Genomic DNA, 20,354 nt, shown 5'->3' on the forward strand with positions numbered 1-20,354 from the left:
GCAGGCAGACTCTCAACCGCTGTGCCACCAGGGAAGCCTTCTCCCTTTTTTTCTTGATGAGTCTGGCTAGTGATTTTTCGATTTTGTTTACCTTCTCAAAAAAACAGCTTTTATTTTTATTGATCTTTGCTATTGTTTCCTTCATTTCTTTTTCATTTATTTCTAATCTAATCTTTATGATTTCTTTCCTTCTATTAATTTTGGGGGGGTTTTGTTTGTTTTTCTTTCTCTAATTGCTTTGGGTGTAAGGTTAGGTTGTTTATTTGAGATTTTTTTTGTTTCCTTAGATAGGCTTGTATTGCTATAAACTTCCCTCTTAGAATTGCTTTTACTGCATCCCATAGGTTTTGGGTCATCCTGTTTCATTGTCATTTGTTTCTAGGTATTTTTGATTTCTTCAGTGATCTCTTGGTTATTTAGTTGTGTACTGTTTAGCCTCCATGTGTTTGTATTTTTTACATATTTTTTCCTGTAATTGATATTTAGTCTCATAGAGTTGTGGTCAGAAAAGACACTTGATACAATTTCAATTTTATTAAATGTACCAAGCCTTGATTTGTGATGCAAGATATGATCTATCCTGGAGAATATTCCTTGAGCTCTTGAGAAGAAAGTGTATTCTGTTGTTTTTGGATGGATTGTCCTATAAATATTAACTATGTCCATCTTACTTAATGTGTCGTTTAAAGCTTTTGTTTCCTTATTTATTTTCATTTTGGATGATCTGTCCTTTGGTGAAAGTGGGGTGTTAAAGTCCCCTCCTATTATAGTGTTACTGTCGATTTCCCCTTTTATGGCTGTTAGCATTTGCCTTATGTATTGAGGTGCTCCTATGTTGGGTGCATAAATATTTACCATTGTTATATCTTCTTGGATTGATCCCTTGATCATTATGTAGTGTCCTTCTTTGTCTCTTGTAATAGTCTTTATTTTAAAGTCTACTTTGTCTGATAAGAGAATTGCTACTCCAGCTTTCTTTTGATTTCCATTTGCATGGCATATCTTTTTCCATCCCCTCACTTTCAGTCTGTATGTGTACCTATGTCTGAAGTAGGTCTCTTGTAGACAGCATATTTATGGGTCTTGTTTTTGTATCCATTCAGCCAGCCTATGTCTTTTGGTTGGGGCATTTAATCCATTTACATTTAAGGTAATTATCGATATGTATGTTCCTATTACCATTTTCTTAATTGTTTTGGGTTTGTTTTTGTAGGTCTTTTCCTTGTCTTCTGTTTCCTGCCTAGAGAAGTTCCTTTAGCATTTGTTGTAAAGCTGGTTTGCTGGTGCTGAATTTTCTTAGCTTTTGCTTATCTGTAAAGGTTAATTTCTGTGCCAAATCTGAATGAGATTCTTGCTGGCTAGAGTAATCTTGGGTGTAGGTTTTTCCCTTTCATCACTTTAAATATGTCCTGCTACTCCCTTCTGGCTTGCAGAGTTTCTGCTGAAAGATCAGCTGTTAAACTTATGGGGATTCCCTTGTATGTTATTTGTTGCTCTTCCCTTGCTGCTTTTAATAGTTTTTATTTGTATTCAGTTTTTGATAGCTTGATTAACATGTGTCTTGGCATGTTTCTCCTTGGGTTTATCCTGTATGGGACTCTCTGTTCTTCCTGGACTTGATTGACTATTTCCTTTCCCATGTTAGGGAAGTTTTGAACTGTAATCTCTTCAAATATTTCTCAGACTCTTTTTTTCCTCTTCTTCTTCTGAGACCCCTATAATTCGAATATTGGTGTGTTTAATGTTGTCCCAGAGGTCTCTGAGACTGTCCTCAATTCCTTTCATTCCTTTTTCTTTATTCTGCTCTGTGGTAGTTATTTCCACTATTTTATCTTCCAGGTCACTTATCTGTTCTTCTGCCTTAATTATTCTGCTATTGATTCCTTCTAGAGAATTTTTGATTTCATTTATTGTGTCGTTCATCATTGTTTGTTTGCTCTTTAGTTCTTCTAGGCCCTTGTTAAATGTTTCTTGTATTTTCTCCATTCTATTTCCAAGTTTTGGATCACCTTTACTATAATTACTCTGAATTCTTTTTCAGGTAGACTGCCTATTTCCTCTTAATTTGTTTGGTCTGGTGGGTTTTTACCTTGCTCCTTCATCTTCTACATATTTCTCTGTCTTCTCATTTTGCTTAACTTACTGTTTGGGGTCTCCTTTTCTCAGGCAGCAGGTTCATAGTTCCCATTGTTTTTGGTGTCTGCCCCCAGTGGATAAGGTCGGTTCAGTGGCTTGTATCGTCTTCCTGGTGGAGAGGACTGGTGCCTGTGTTCTGGTGGGTGGGGCTGGAACTTGTCTCTCTGGTGGGCAGGGCCGCATCTGGTGGTGTGTTTTGGGGTATCTGTGAACTTAGTATGATTTTAGGCAGCCTCTCTTCTAATGGGTGGGGTTGTGTTCCTGTCTTGCTAGTTGTTTGGCATGGGCCGTCCAGCACTGGAGCTTGCTGGCCGTTGGCTGAGCTGGGTCTTAGCATTGATATGGAGATCTCTGGGAGAGCTCTTACTGATTGATATTACATGGGACTGGGAGGTCTCTGGTGGTCCAATGTCCTGAACTTGGCTCTCCCACCTCAGAGACTCAGGCCTGACACCAGGCCAGAGCAGCAAGACCCTGTCAACCACACGGCACATTAAAAAAACAAAACAGAAAAGAAAAACTGCCTGTCATGAACCCCTTCTCAGAAAGTTACTGGAGGGTACAGTCTACCAAAATGAGGAAATAAGTGAAGAAAGAAGATGACATGAGATCCAACAGGGGACCTGGTACAAGTGAGAGGCCAAGGGACTCTTAGGGTGCAGTGAAGAGTGAGTGTGGTCTCTGAGCAGCAGGCAGAGAGGTCAGCAGGCCAGCTTGGAGTTGGTCAGAAACTTCATAACCAGCTTCTTCAAGAAGACATTGATGAACTGCATGAGATCAGACGAGATATCAGCAGTGGAAATCAGGGAATGGAAATCCTCCCGGAGCCAAGATTCTATGGAAAGATGGAGTTCTAAGCGTCTTCATCTCCTCCTGCGTGAAGTCTGCCATCCATGCCTTTTGGTCTTGGAGAGTCTCCTAGGGGAGGGGGGTGCTGCTACAGCTCACCCTGGGGATATAGACACTGGCAGCGGCCATTCCTAGGACTGTTATTTATTTGTATTGTATTTTTGGCTGCGTTGGGTCTTCGTTGCTGCACACGGGCTTTCTCTAGCTGTGGTGAGCAGGGGCTACTCTTCGTCGCGGTGTGCGGGCTTCTCGTTGTGGTGGCTTCTCTTGTTGTGGAGCACGGGCTGTAGGTGCACAGGCTTCAGAAGTTGTGGCACATGTGTTCCGTAGTTGTGGCTCAGGGGCTCTAGAGCACAGGCTCAGTAGTTGTGGTGCATGGTCTTTGTTGCTCCGCAGCATGTAGGATCTACCCGGAGCAGGGCCTGAACTCATGTCCCCTGCAACAGCAGGTGGATTCTTAACCACTGCGCCACCAGGGATGTCCCCATTTACTTCTTAAATTATGAGGATTGTCATAAAATTCCTGAGTCACTCCTCCACATTCCTCATTACATTATTGTAAATGGACTCAACAAAAATCTTGCTCATTGTGGATTTCATAAAGAGAGACTATGGGTTCGAACACCAGAACGATACATATTTAATCAATGAACAGGTAAAAAGCTATTTGGTCCTTACTGGATAAGTAATCACCTTGGGTTGAGACACAGAAAAACATGGAGTTAATTACAGTGCTAAGAATAAGGTTGTAAAAGCTCAAAATCTGCATTTTATATCTAGGAATTAGTATTTCTCAAGAAAAAAGAAGTTTGTTTTAAAAGCAGAATTTTATTCCGACAATCAGTATAGGAGTAGTGAGAGAAATAGAGTATAGTGGAAGATATGTTCAAGGACATGCTTAGGATAAATATTTCTATCTGGTTGGCCAGCCTAGACATAAATAAAAGAGAAAAGGAGATATGCATGTCCCTAAGTACCATTAAAGATGGAGCTAGGAAAAAGGCATGTATCATGGTGAGTGAACAGACCAGTTTGTGGGAAGACATCAGAGTGTAAGCTTGCATGACTCCAGAGGCAGTCTGAATAAAAGAAGCTAATGAAGACAACCTTTAATGTACCAGAGAGGTCCTGGGAAAACTCCCTTGGATAAGTAGGATAGATAACTAGTTTCATAAAATCTGGACATAATTTAGAAATAAAGTCTTCAACAATAGACATAGAATATTTTTACTTTGTTTACTAAGTTTCAAATCAACAGAGCTATTGCACAAAGTGAGGTAAGGGGATACTCTACGGTGTTACAGTGTCAAGTTTCTAAAAGAAGGTACAAGGAGGATATAGAAGTAATTATGGGAAGTCCTAGAAGGCACTTCCACATTTTGAACAGGCTTGATTAAATGTTGGTCTGATGGGAGCTGTTTCTGAATGGATACTACTTGAGGAGGTGAGGGTGTCATCATTTGTTCAATTGATGCGTGCTTTTTGTTGGGACAGAATTTATTGAATTCATATATATTGCTATGGAAAACACCCAACACTAAATCTGGGAGAACATTTTAGTGAAACTAGGGTCAGATACTAAAAGCAAGAAAGCAAAAAAAAAAGGCAAATGCAACAGAATAGTAGCCCTACTTGATAATGAGGTAATGATGATAGAAACGGAACAATTAGGGAAGCAGTTTATGAAAAGAGTAGTGAAAAGCAGAAGAAAGAAACAACATTGGCATATCGATTGCTATAGGGAAAAACTGTGATAGAAAAGGATATTTCTCCTGTCACTGAAGTAGCATTAGCTCCTGAAGGATTGAAAAGTTAAAAGCCAAGGCAGCTAGTTCCAGATTACCTTAGGATATTGCAGTCTCTATAGATTCCAACCTTTTCACACCTTCTCCAAAATACCATAAAGATGAACAGAGAAGTTAAATTAAAACACCAATAATTTACACTTATAGCATAACCAGGGAACAGAGAATAAGTACCAATTTATGAGTGAAAGGGGAAATAAGCAACTGAGACTAGAGTTGATCTAGAGCCCACACTTGTATCTCAGTCTGGAGGGAGCTGCACAGAAGTGTGGGATAGTGGGCAGTAGTGTTGAAATCCAGGAAACATCATCAAGGGTTCACGTCCATAAACAGAAAACCCCGTCCTGAGTGGAAAACTACAGACAGCAGTTCTTAGGCTTGTAAGATCACAGCTAAGGCAACAGGAACAAAGAGAAGGGGCTTAGAAAGGCAGCTTCAGGGAAGTGTATTTGGAAGAGAGATTTTTAAGGATAGGGATGACTTGCCGCTTCTCTGGGTAACTCTAAGCTTGTCTCCAGGGATGCCTGGGAGTCTAGTATTAACCTTTGGCCCAGGAGAGAATGAAATAGACTAGCTATTGAGTTCTAATGTGGTGTGTAAAGTCTGAAATTATCCTGGAGACATGCTGTGCTAGCTTGTTATCTACATTGGTTAGTGAAAATGTATGGACTGATAGTTACTCCTGATTTAATGAGTTGTAAAGCCTAGTTTTAGCTATGTGACCAGTAGGTATAAAAGACTCCTTAGTAAAACTGTGTCTTGGTTCCGATGAAACCACAGTATCTTGTATGTATAAACCAAAGATGAAGCGTGTCCTGTGTGACTGAGGTAGGACCCCAGAAGGCTGCACCGTATACATCTGGGGCATCTCCATGAATGGCTGAATGTTCTTTCTCCTGCTGAATGTGTCCTTCACCTGTATAAAAGCTTTATATGACTATACCCTGTGGAGTTCCATGAGGTGTTTCCATTATCTGATATTGTGTTATTATGCAGCAGTGATTTCATTTATAGTCAGCAGCTGATTTTAAAGAGAGGAAAAGAAGCAGCTGATGATGAGCATCCTAATGTAGCAAAATAGAATATGAAAATACAAGCAAACTACCCCCATCATCAAATAATGACCTAATATATTAAAACTGCCACTCCCTATTGAAATAAAAGCAGAGCCTTTGATATGAGAACTTGAAAAGGCCACCTGCCACTCCTGCCCCCGCAAAAAGGGATATCTTCCCAGTCACCACTCCAGGAAAATAAAACAGGGAAAAAGAAGAATAAAGTCATGGCATCCATTCTATAAAAAATAAAAACGGGCTTCCCTGGTGGCGCAGTGGTTGAGAGTCCGCCTGCCGATGCAGGGGACACGGGTTCGTGCCCCGGTCCGGGAAGTTCCCACATGCCGCAGAGCGGCTGGGCCCGTGAGCCATGGCCGCTGAGCCTGCGCGTCCGGAGCCTGTGCTCCGCGGAGGGAGAGGCCACAGCATGAGGAGGCCCGTAAGAATCAAAACAGTTTCATAGACGAAAGCACTTTAAACAAGTAAGATTCCTGCCAGAATTTAAAATATCAAAATAAGAAATTATAGATGTGAAAGAAGATTAAAGAACATTGATTGGGAGTCAAATAACATTTGAATACAAGAAGCTTGAGTGTTGTATTAGGCAGGATCCTCTAGAGAAACTGAACCAATAGTATATATATAGGAAGAGATTTATTATAAAGAATTGGCTTACATAATTACAGAGACTGAGACGTCTCATGACCTGCCCATGGCAAGCTTGAGACCCAGGAAAGCCTGTGGTATGATTCAGTCCGAGTCCAAAAGCCTGAGAAACAGGAGAGAAGATGATGTAGATTCCAGTCCATGTCCTGACAACCAGGAGCACCAAGGCAGGAGAAAATGGATGTCCCAGCTCAGTAATCAAGCAGAAAGAGCCAAATTCTCCCTTCCTCCACCTTTTTGTTCTACTCAGGCCCTTGTTGGATTGGGTGATGCCCACCCACACTGGGGATGCAAACTAACTTCCTGAGTCCACCGATTCAAATGCTAATTTCATCCAGAAACACCCTCACAGACACACCCAGAAATAATGGTTAGACAAATATCTGTGATCCAGTCGAGTTGACATGTAAAATTATTCATCACAATTATATTTAAGAGTAAGAATATAAACTTGAAGAAAGAGAATATGATTGCCAAAATTAGATGGGGGAGGAGAAGGAAAGAAAAAGAAAGAAGAGCTACCAAGTGAATATTCTATTTGTTCATAAGGAAAATGGAGAATGAGATATTCACATAAAGGTAGGCACTGGAAATACAAAATACAAGTTTTTCTAATACTGAAAGAAACATAAAAAAATAGATGACATAGTGAATGTCTAATTACTAAATGTGTATAGACTTAACTCATCTACTAAAAGAAAAAAATTTCAGATAGACTGAAAAAGCAAAATGCAATTTTATATTGTATACAAGAGGACCACCTTAGAAAATGTTTCACAGAGGCTAAAAGTCAAAGGATGGAAAAAGAATAATAGCAAAAACCATAAGGAAGCAAAGATAACAACTTGGTATCAAAGTATAATTCAGGCAAAAAGCTATTACTGAGAACAAGATACATGTTACAATGTTATATCTTCACAGTAAAAATAAAAGAGTTATAAATCTCTAAACATCATATAATATACCAACAACTTTCATAAAGCAAAATCTACAGAAGATGCATTAGACACACACTAATAATAAGAGACTTTAATACAATAAAAATGTCTTAGTCTAAGACAAGTCAAGGGCAAAAGTATTATGTGAGGATCTAGACTGATCATATTTATGTCTATATAATTTATTGAGACATATATCCCAATATTAAAGAATATGATGTCTTGGTAGTTGTACATGAAACAATCTTAAATGTTAAAAATAATTTAGGCCATAAAGAATGCTTCAACAAATATACAAAAAGTTGAAAAACAAACAATATTCTCTGACCACAATGTACTGAATCATAACAACAAAATTAAAATCAAATTAGAAGTTTTTACTTGGATTAAATGGCCTTAATAAAATAACTAATGGAAAAGTACAAATTAAAATAGAAGGATATAACAATAATAAAAGTAATATATACCAGAATTTATGGAATATAGTTAAAATAGTACTCAGAGGAAAATTCATATCCAAAAAAACTCATCTTACTAATATTGAAAGAATGAAAAAACTAACTATCTAACCAAAATGTCAGGTGGGGGGGGAAAAGAGAAACCCAAAAAAAGCAGAAGAAAGGAATTCACAAAGGTGAAAGCAGGAAATAATGAGTTTAAAAAAGTAATAAATAAATTATCTAATTCTTTAAAAAAACAACCAAAGGGACATTTCACCACACAACCACATTAGGAAAAATAAGAGAGCAAAGAGCATAAATACATAAAATAACGAAGCAGAGATGATAAAGGTAAAATAACCATCAAATCAATTACTTTTTCTAATTCTGAGAGAATTATAGATCTCCCTATCAATAAATTTTAAAATCTACATGAAATGGATAATTTTCTAGAAAAAAAAATTTACTTAAACTGACCTCACTGGTGATAGAGAAAACCAATTTTCCTAAAAAAGATAAAGCTAAAAAAAGTCTGTTTGCACAAGAAACAATAGATTATGATGGACTTATAGTGGAATATTCCAAACCTTTAAAGACCAGATAATCCCAATACTATTGAAAATTGTTCCAAACCAGAAAAAAAAAGGAAAACCTTTAAAATATTTTTAAAGCAAACACCGAAATCTGATAAAAATTGCACAAAAAAATAAAAAATCATTCTCACCTGTGAACAGTGATGTGAAAAACATCCTAAATAAATATTCAAAACATAACAGTACATTACATTAAAGTAGGAGTGTAAGCACCCTTCAATATTGTATTGTTTATTAATGTAATTACTTGTATTAGTAGATCTAAGGACAAACGTCTTGAAAGTATCTCCAGAGATGCTGAAGATGCATTTGACATATAAAAATGATTTTCTATTCTTGATGAGAAACCATCACTAAATTAGGCATTGGTACACATACCCTGAACATGATAAAATAACTCTCAACCTGCAGATCAACGTCTTAAATAACAGTAAAACACTGGAGGCCGTTTAAGCAGAAACAAAACGTAAACAGCTGCTATTGTCATTATTATTAAAAATTGGATTTATAACATTAGCTTATCAATTGCTGAAATCAGAGAAAGCTAGTAGAGGCATAGGAATATGAAAAGAAGAACTAAAACTGTCTGCAGATGGTGTGATCATGCATGTAAAAACCCAAGAAAACCAAAAGAAATATTACGAAAAAAATAAAACTATTTAGTAAGCTAGCATGTAAAACTGACATACAAAAATAATTACATTCTTATATGTGAAGGATAGAAAAATCAGAAGATATAATAGGAGAGAAAAACCTATTCAAAACAGATTTTTCAAAAATATTTATGATGAAAGGTAACAAAATATAAATATCTAAATGGGGATAACCTGAAACATTTCTGAAAAACACAAAAGTAGGCTTGAACAAACTGAAAGACCGTGTTTTGGGGAAAGAACACTCAACATCATGTGTTCAATTCTCCCTTAGTTGATATGTAAATTTAACATGATCTTAATAAAAATGCCACCAGTTTTAGTATAGCAAATACCATTTTTATTTACCCCTCTTATACCCAAACTTAATTTCCCCCTTTCTCTTATACACTAATACATTTGATCATGTTCTAAATTTTTCATTCCAAAATATATCTCAATTCCATCACTGCTTTCCTTCGCTAATGCCAGCATACAAATCTAAATCGGCATATGGTGCTTGGACTTTTGTGGTAGGCTCCTAAGTGGCTCTCCTGTGTCTTCTCTTGCTTCCCCCAATCCCTTCTCCACAAAGCAGCAAGAGTAATTTTTTCAGAAATATAAATCACATTTTGTTCCACTTTACACCTTCAAAGGGCTTGTCATTGCAGTTATAACCAAATATCTGACCTTTCCCTAGCTCTTCATCTTCATCTCATAATGTCTCCCTTTTAAAAATATGTTGTTCCTTGTCTACGACAAGCCCTCACACATTTCATGGTTCATTTTACTTCCCTGTCTGTGCTGGAACTCCTCTTCCCTTGACTATTGCATAGCTGCTCTCTTCCCCTCAAAGATGCCTCTCTGACTATCCCATCTCAAACTTTCCCCCTCCACTTATATGTATATCCCACTGTCCCACTTATTTTTCTCATAGCACTTAAACAAGAACCTGGATTTATCTGTTCATTCACTGTTTATTTTAGTATATACATAAATTAGAATATTCCTTAATGGCTAGGAATATTTGTCTTGTTCATACCTCTTTTTTCAGCTTTAAAACAATGTCTAGTCCATAGTAGATACTAAAACATATTGAAATGAAATTTCTTTCTTGTCTTCAGCTAGCTCTTAGACTTATGGGAAACCTAAACTTGCACTGAAGAGTTATTGAACTCAGGTTTTCTGAGGCTATTTGGTGTAAATATCAGGAATGTTGCATTCAAGGGAGAAAACTCCAATTACTTCAGGAAGATGTGTACGTGTCATTCTCTGGGTCATGATTCCTGTATATAGATATTGTTGGTCGTAAGATAGAAAAAAGAAAACACAATATAAAAACCACCACCACATAACTAAACAAGTCAATTTTTTATGTGTCTAGTGACATCAGTACACAAAGAAGCGTGATATTGTGAAAACGGTCTTGAAAAGAGAGACTGTGTAAGGGAAAGTGTAGTTATTGGCTAAAATAAAAGGATAATTTGTGGATTTTAGTTAAAAATGACAATCCCCACATCCCTCTGAAATGTTTTTAATAAGAACTAAATATAAGTAGTAAATAAAATAAAACATCCTTACATTCAAAGGAAATCCCTGTTTTTCTGAAGCATCAGGAAAATCTGATTTAAATTGGCATGATCAATAAGGAACTCTCTCTACTCACATATGTGCATATGCAGATCTAAGAAATGGCTGAATCACAGTGTCTGAGTCTACCAACCTCATTCTCACACTGCTGAGTTCAGAGCCTCAAATGTGTACACAATATGTAGAGGACAAGGAAGGAAGATGCTACTTCTTCCGATCATTCTCATTTAGCAGAAAGAAAATTCTTTCTCGGAAGCCTCTCTCGACTATTTTCTTTCATCTCCTAGATCCAAACTTGGCTCACATGTCCTCAAAGAATGCCATGCATTCTTTCACTTAGCCTAATTTCCCTAGCCAGTCATTGGTCATAGATATAAGGATGATTGGTGCTTACCCTTAAACTAATGAAGCCCCCTCTGAGAGCCCAGGATAGAGGGAGTTTCACCTGATACACAAAAGCTGCAAGGATGAGGCATGAGAGATTAAGCATTTTGGGAAGAAAAATAGATGCTGATTTGGAAACCAACATTTTTCTGTGAAGTCTGTATTAATAAAATCCAACTTCTGATTTTCAGCGTCATAATCTCTTTCCACACATCCCACTGCTCGTCCACTTAGGTTCATGTTTGTTTGATATTTCATAACTATCTCATCCATTCTAGTGAGCCTTCGTGTTAAAATATTCCCAAATGTTCTGTGAAACTTCATGCAAGACTAACTCGTAAAAAAGTCATAGAAATGACAGCTTTGAAACTCAGTAACCTATTGCACTTTCATAGGGATGGATAATCAGAAACTATTTGAGGAGTAAGCATTCAGTCACAAGGGCTGAAAGAATGACTATAAAGCAGGGATGACAACTGTCCAGAGATTATTCCAGCCCCAATTGTTTCCTGAGTATTTTGCCATATTTGTTTGCAAAGCACTAATTGGCATTGTTTAGAGGAGATGAATCATTTGCCTTCCTCTTGGCAGCTTTAAAATGACAAAACAAATTTCCTGCAAGATCTTGTTTTTCTCTAAGTTTATTTCTTGCTGAAACTAAATGTCTACTCATATTTTTTAGTCATGATAGGTCTTAAAACAATGACTTCTGAAATATTATCTATAAAACACAACCGAGTTTTTCTAAATACTTGAAGTTATTCATGACATTTATCTCCAGATGATAATTTATCTTCCGTTTCCTAGCATGTCATAGTATCTTTTAAAGCCATAATGCTGAGTTCTTCTATATAAATAATTGACCTTGCTTGGAAACTAGCCAATTGAATATAGCAAGATTTGGTGTTTTTCAAGCTTTAAAATATCCACTGTATGAAAACTAAAAACAAACAAACGAACAACAAGCCGTGATTTAGGATAATATTAAACACTTCCTGGGCAACGATTATCTGTTAGGCATAGTATAAAGAATTCACAGAATATAAATATAGGCGGTTATTCATTTATATCCTTATATAACAACATATTGGATAAAATGTGTTGTGTCTCAATGCAATGATTCAGTAAAGTTTTCTTTGTTTCTGTCTTTGTTAGTAGGAAAGTGGTTTTACATTGAGATAGTTCCTATGTATGGGACTTACCCTATAAAACACAGCATCAGTAAGGAGGTAACTCTGAATGATTTTTTTTTTTTTTGAGTGGTGCTTGATTTTTTTTTAAAGTAAACTTGTACACTTTTTGCAATTAAAATAAATAAAATTGAAATGTGAAAAAAGTCCATAAATTGATAATAAATGTGAGGAGTAATGAATAAATTCTCTGAAGATATGGAAAAATAATTACTAATATCTTTGGTTGCTAAGGACAAGAGGTAATATTTGAGTTGGATTTTGCAGGATGAATAAGAATTTACCAAGCATAAAGGAGAAATTTGGGGTTGGGGAAGATTATGGACATGTTGGTTAGTAATATAACTAGAAATCTCTTGTGTGAAAGACAAAACTTAGGGTTAATTAATAGAAATCGAATGTGTGAAGTCAGTGAATTCACGGGAACATATCTCCAAGACGTTATAGAAAAGCAGATAAGAAGACACATAACTCAATCTGACACAATGGAAAAAAGGGTATAAGTGAGGCCAGCCAACCGTACCTCAAGGAAGCTGAAGGGAGGCATTTGGAAGGAGAGAAAGCAGTAAATAGAGTAAATCATTAGGGGGATGGATTGGGGCTTGAATGAAAATTTAATATTGTGCCACAGCATCCAGAAACACTTAGGGTTCTGCAAGCCTGTTATGAAAGAAAACACAAGCTTCCAAGATGACTGTTTATAGGGAAGATGAAAAAATAGAGAACAAGCATGTTTTGATCCTATCCATGAAGTAATGCTATACAAAAATTATTCAGAGTCTAGATTGAATTTTCCTTTGAAGACCTTTTTTCAAAAATAAAAATTAAATTTTTTAAAAATGAATTTTGTTTTCCTAAAATTCAACCACAGAGAAGTATGACCAATAGTAGACTTGAGTGTTTATTTATATATCAACAGATTTAGCAGTTATTTTAGAAAATAAGAATATAATTCTTATTTGCGAGAAAACCTGCTCTAGTAAAACACCAAGAAAATCACAAAACTATAATTATATTTTTTCAAGCCTATAAAGGTTTGTAATAGGTTTATGGCACATAATCTGTTTCTATTCATTTTCTTGTCAAATGCAATGTGCCTGAATTCATGCACACACATTCTTTTCATAAATTACAAACAAAATATTACTTTAAAAACCTAGGAAGGTGTGAATAACTTGTTGACATATTGCAGTTAGAAGTGTACCTCACTGCTTATACCCTTGGTGTTAAACTAGTCATAACTTAGCTTTTATAGATGAAACATATTTGTGCCTGCAGGAGAAGTTCCCTGAATAAGCTTCAGTTAATTACTGAAACATATATGAGTGAATAGCAAAATGTAGCATATACCAAATTGCAGAACAAATGTGCCACCTTTAGTCTTTGGTGATATTTATTATTTTGCGTTTACCAAAATACTTGGTAGTTTATTTAATTCAGAGTTTTTAAACAACCACCTAGACATTAGCTATTCTCTAGCTATTTATGACAGGTTGATCCAATACATCTTTGCCTGGCATATGCCTTCCTAGAAAAAATATATGAGGTCACATGGGTGAATCTACTAAAGATAAATCAGTGACATGGTTATGATCTGCTTTGTTAACTCCTTAAACCCCTTCAAATGTGTTTTCATGCTCAAATGCCAGAAAACTATTGCAGAATTAAAATGTAAATGAAACAATCTTTTTCCTTAGAAAAATTAATTCAAATATTATAAAATTATTCTTCCTTTATATGGACAACTCTTCCAACACATTTATAACATATCATTTACCAAATATTTCGTATAAGTATGTTTTGGCATAAAGTTATAAAGAAACTGCTTTTACTCTCCTCAGACCTCACTCCAAATTAGCTCATTTCACTTTGGAAAAAACCTTGAATTCTGACATACATTATATTTTTCTTTCTTAAATTTAAATAATAGTGTTGAATACATTTTTATGAGCTGTCTCAGGATTTTGAGTTTGGAAGAAAGGAATATAAGGTATCTCACAGAAAATTTCCTTAATAGTTTCTGCAGTTTGGGGATCTTAATTAAAATGGAAAGAGTTTGGAAACACAGTCATCTACGTGCACCATTCTTCGTTCAACCGATAGAATTCTGATGCATAGTTTTAAATTCCTTAGTTTAGTTTAGATGCAGTAGTTTGCCATTAAAGGAAATGTGGGAGAACCATAATTTAGTTAATATACTTCTATAATTTAAATTTGACTTAACATTCAATACTGAGTTTCCTAGAAACTAATATAAGCATTGAAAAAATTGGAAACTTTCAGCATAGTAGCCCTGCTCTATCCTTTGAATCTAACTGAATTTCTTAAATCTAATTTTTATTTTATATTAGAGTATAGTTGATTTACAATGTTGTGTTAATTTCAGGTGTACAGCAAAGTGATTCAGTTATACCTATACATATATCCATTCTTTTTCTGATTCTTTTTCCATATAGGTTATTACAGAATACTGAGTAGAGTTCCCTGTGCTATACAGTTGGTCCTTGTTTATCTATTTTATACATAGTAGTGTGTATATGTTAAGCCCAACCTCCTAATTTATCCCCCCTCTTTCCCCTTTGATAACCATAAGTTTGTTTTCTAAGTCTGTGAGTCAGTTTCTGTTTTGTAAATAAGTTCATTTGTATCATCCTTTTATTTTCCCCATATAAGTGATATCATATGCTATTTGTCTTACTCTGTCTGACTTACTCCACTCTGTATGATCATCTCCAGGTCCATCCATGGTGCTGCAAATGGAATTATTTCATTCATTTTAATGGCTGAGTAATATTCCATTGTATATATGTGCCACATCTTCTTTATCCATTCATCTGTCGATGGACATTTAGGTTGCTTCCATGTCTTGGCTATTGTAAACAGTGCTGCAGTGAACACTGGGGTACATGTATCCTTTTGAACCATGTTTTTCTCCAGATATATGCCCAGGAGTGGAATTGCTGGATCATATGGTAGTTCTATTTTTAGTTTTTTAAGGAACCTCTATACTATTCTCCATAGAGGTTGGACCAGTTTACATTCCCACAAACAGTGTAGGAGGGTTCCCTTTTCTCCACACCCTCTCCAGCATTTATTGTTTGTAGACTTGAAACCAGCAATCACTTACTCCAGGGTACAAGGTCATAGGATACAGATGCAGTTTAGGTGTGCACCTGAGCCAAATTCAAGATGGTAGCCTATCAGAGAATGTGAAGATGAACAAGAATATTAAAGACACAGTCTCTTTTCAGAGTATCAGTGTGGCAGAGTAGAGGGAGTAAAGGTTGGATGGCAACTAACTCTGCAGCTGTGAGTGACAGTTACATGGGTGGGGATAAATCCTAAAACAAAACACACACACACATACAATCACACATAAGGAAAGTAATAGAGAACTATAAGAGAAGAGACTCTCCCAAGGGCAGAGTACCCAGTAGAGCTAGTAAGAAAGTGGTCAGAATACCATGTCTAAATCCAAGCCTCATGCTGACTCTGCAAAGTCCCCTGGCCTCTCTCCAACACTAAACTTTAATTAATAGCTGGTGTGGAATGAATGCCCCCTTTTCAAAGCAGAGTAATAATTAAAAAGAAACTAACATGGGACTATTGCTGTTTCCCTCACCAGCATCCATTTCCTTATTTCCAAATGCTACCCTGCATTTTTCTGTGCCTCCCCATGCAGCTCCCACAGCAACAGAAGGCAGTATTACCTTCTTCAGTAAATGTCCTATGCAGTTATCACATGCTCTTCTTCTAGCAACACCAACTCATTCAGCAATGGGCATGTGGCACAACTTGAATCACTGATATGCAAAGAGAAGTTTGATAGGGGTATTGGGGGGATGTTATCTTTCTCCTGAGAGATTGCTGCTAAGAGAGAAAAGAGCTGTACCTCTTCCTCTGGACATTAATGGTTTTATATAGATGTGAAGTCTGGAACTGTTTTAGCCATTTCCAGGCACAAGGATAAAGGTGATAATTGGAAAAATTGTGATTTAAGCAATACTGTAGCATGTTCTACATCTGCCTTTCTACCTATATCAGTGATTTCTAGTGCAGAATATTTCGGGAAATACAGCATTCATGAATATATCCTCTTTTGGCAATAATAATTGATAACGAATTCCAGCCAAAACAAAAGAGAAAGAAAGAAAGAGAAAGAAAAAGAGAAAGGGAAAAACCATGGTAAGTGGAAGTATGGTAAGGCTTGAATAAGAATTTAATTCATTTAAATATAGACGTAGAACCAGTGGAAAGGCAAACATTAGAAATAAGAATGTTAAAGAAAGACGAAAGAAGCATTCAAAAATTCTAACAAAAATATGAAACAGACCTAAGATCGAATATATCTGTCATTACAATAAAAGAATAATTAAATAATGAAAAAGATTTCACATTGAATCAAATAACAAAGACAAATTTTATACATTGGAAAGTAATAATTTACCTTTTCTTTGAGAGTGCAGGCTTATTAACAAAAATTGACCACATTTTAAAGGAGGAAAGAAATCTTGATTAATTCCAAAAAGTGGACATATCATTTGTGGTTAAAATGAACTAAAACTAGGAATTAAAATAAAAAATACAAATAGTAAAAAACAGTAAGGGACTTCCCTGTTGGTCCAGTGGTTAAGACTCCACGCTTCCCCTGCAGGAGGCATAGGTTCTATCCCTGGTCAGGGAACAACTAGGATCCTGCATGCTGCTCAGTACAGCCAAAAAATAAAAAACAAAAAAACACTCAATTATACGCTTTGAAAGGGTGAATTATATACTATGTGGATTACATCTCAATAAAGTTTTAAAAAACTCAATATCAAATGGGCAAGCTGAAAATAAAGATAATTTTTCAAATAAAAAATAGAAGCAAATGGCATAATAAATAAAAATAATTACAAGGAATATACTGTATATTAGAACTTGCAGCATATAGTTCAAAAGTGCTCATAAGAAAATATAGAGACCTAGTAGCTGCATTACTAACAAAGTATATGAAAATAATTGATGCAAATATTCAATAGAAGTAGGTAGAAAATTACTGTAAGGACAGGTATCAGAAGGATTTAACAGTGACAGACACAGGAATTAAGAATTAGAAAACAGAAAAGTGGTAGAACTAATAAATAATAATAAAAAACAGTTTATTAAATAAACTAATGAAATAAATTAACCTCTAGCTAACCTAATATTTAAAAAAATTGTATATAGACACATATAAATAATAAGGAAATAACGATATATATAATATTTAAAGTAGTAAGAATACTTCAGTCATTCTACAAAAACTATAGAAAACAACTGAAAAACTATATGAAACTGATCATTTTTCAGGAAACTACAAACTTTACTCAGATCATCTTTATGAACCCAAGATGAAAAATTATTTACAAGTTTTAAGTGGATGAGGATTCACTGAACACATGCCATTCTTTTTTTATCAATTGTAAAATATGATCACAGAGCAGGAACTATTTCTTAGGGGATGGATGAATATCTGGAATATCCTTAATTTTTTTTTTTTGCGGTACACGGGCCTCTCACTGTTGTGGCCTCTCCTGTTGTGGAGCACAGGCTCTGGACGCGCAGGCTCAGTGGCCATGGCTCACGGGCCCAGCCGCTCAGCGGCATGTGGGATCTTGCCGGACTGGGGCGTGAACCTGTGTCCCCTGCATTGGCAGGTGGACTGTCAATCACTGCGCCACCAGGGAAGCCCCTTAATTTTTTTTTAATAAATTTATTTATTTGTGGTTTTTTGGCTGCATTGGTTCTGCGTTGCTGCACACGGGCATTCTCTAGTTGTGGTGAGTGGGGGGCTTCTCTTGTTGTGGAGCACAGGCTCTAGGCACGCAAGCTTCAGTAGTTGTGGCATGCGGGCTCTGTAGTTGTGGCTCACGGGCTCTAAAGTGCAGGCTCAGTAGTTGTGGCGCACAGGCTTAGTTCCTCCATGACATGTGGGATCTTCTCAGACCAGGGCTCGAAACTGTGTCCTCTGCATTGGCAGGCGGATTCTCAACCACTGCGTCACTAGGGAAGCCCCTGAAATATCCTTAATTTTTAAAAGCAATTTGCTCCAAAGCTGAAAGAAGTAGAACCACTAACAGGTGTGTTGGGTTTTTTTAAACTACAAAATTGTCTACTCTTATAAAGGACAAACATTTTCAGATTGGTGAAAGAAAATTCTCCAAATATAAAGCAATGACCTAATATGAAAAGACTATAATAGGAAAAGAAATTAATATACAAGAATAACAATAGTAAAATTTTTTTTCCAAAATAAGTTGTTTAATATAGAATTATTTCTTAAAATTTTGGTAGAATTTATCTGTAAAGGATTCTGTTTTTACTTCAATTTCTTAAATTTTATTAATCTAATCACATTTTCTATTTCTACTTGGAACACTTTTGGCATTTTTTATCTTTCTAGTATTTTCCATTTCATTCAGTTTTTCAAATGTATTAAACTGGTTCATAATCCTTCGTTTTTTTTTGTTTGTTTTTTTTGCGCTACGCGGGCCTCCCACTGCTGCGGCCTCTCGCGCCGCGGAGCACAGGCTCCGGACGCGCAGGCTCAGCAGCCACGGCTCACGGGCCCAGCCGCTCCGCGGCACATGGGACCCTCCCGGACCAGGGCACGAACCCGTAGCCCCTGCATCAGCAGGCGGACTCCCAACCACTGTGCCACCAGGGAAGCCCCCTTTTGTTTTTTTTAAATGTCTGTCTCAACAAGTTATATAATAGTATGTTTTAAGTGAGGATTTCTTTCACAGTAAAAATACTAGGTTTGGGGGCTACTGCTTCCAACAAATTATTAAAATATTTCCCAGCAAAAATTGACATAAGATGCTAAGTAAATTATAAACAATCCCTTTTAAAGTATTTCTGAGTTGCTAATGAAACAATAAAGGACAAATCTATATGAACAGAAATACTGACTAAAGTAATTCTTTGCTAAGTTAAGTATTCATGCTAAAATTTCTAGGGTAACCACTGGAAGAACAGAAGTAGATTATGTAGCTTCCAAAGTATTAGAAAAAAACAAATAAAGGAAAAAATGGTCAATCCAACAGAAAGCAATAGAAAAAGAAAGATAATAGAAAAAGCAGGAAAAAGGAGAAACACAAACTAACATATTAGGTATGAACTGAATGACATGAGTAGTCATTATTAGTATAAATGGACTAAACACTTCAGTTAATAGTTAAAAATTGTATTAAGGCTTTTAAGAATAGTACCTGTAGCAATAGGCATGATTAAAACAAAAGGAAGAAGAAATGTTGAAACTGAAATTATATAAAAAAGAAAATACTACAGAAAAGTCCTAGGTTACAATTTTATTAGATGAAGTAATTTAAAAATTTTTTGTTTTATTTTTATTTTATTTATTTTTTAATATTTGGCCGTGTGGCATATGGGATCTTAGTTCCCCAATCAGGGATCGAACCCACACCCCCTGCATTGGAAGCGCAGAGTCTTAATTACTAGACAGGCAGGGAAGTCCCTAGATGAAGTAATTCTGAGGCTTAAATTATTATGAGAGATAACAAAAGAAAGGGTAACTATGTAGTACTATAAGGTTTAGTTGAACAGGAAAATGTAATATTTTATGTATGGTAAAATGATTTCAAAATAATTTAAAAATACTACAAGGAAAAATTGAGATATTCATAGTAGCACAAGATTTTAATGAACTTTTAAGAAAAAGATGGCTAAATCTGTTTTTAGAAATATCAGCAAGGAGAGAAAATATTTAAACAGTTAAACTTCATCTAATGGCTACATATCAATCCTATATTCAAAAGCTGGAAAATACACATCAGGGACATATAATTATATGTTTTTAATGCAATTGAAAAAAAATTTTTAAACTCTAAAATCCATCTTGAGGAGTTAGAAAAAGAACAGCAGAATAAGCCCAAAAGATGTAGAAAAAAGGAAACAGTAAAGATAAACATGGTGGGACTTTGACTTCTCTGGCAGTCCAGTGGTTAAGACTCCATGCTTCCAAAGCAGTGGGCACCAGTTGGATCCCTGGTCGGGGAACTAAGATCCCACATGCCACGCAATGTGGCCAAAAAA

The sequence above is a fragment of the Neophocaena asiaeorientalis genome, unplaced genomic scaffold, assembly GCF_003031525.2.
Source record: "Neophocaena asiaeorientalis asiaeorientalis breed wild unplaced genomic scaffold, Neophocaena_asiaeorientalis_V1.1 scaffold170, whole genome shotgun sequence".
NCBI lineage: Eukaryota > Metazoa > Chordata > Mammalia > Artiodactyla > Phocoenidae > Neophocaena > Neophocaena asiaeorientalis.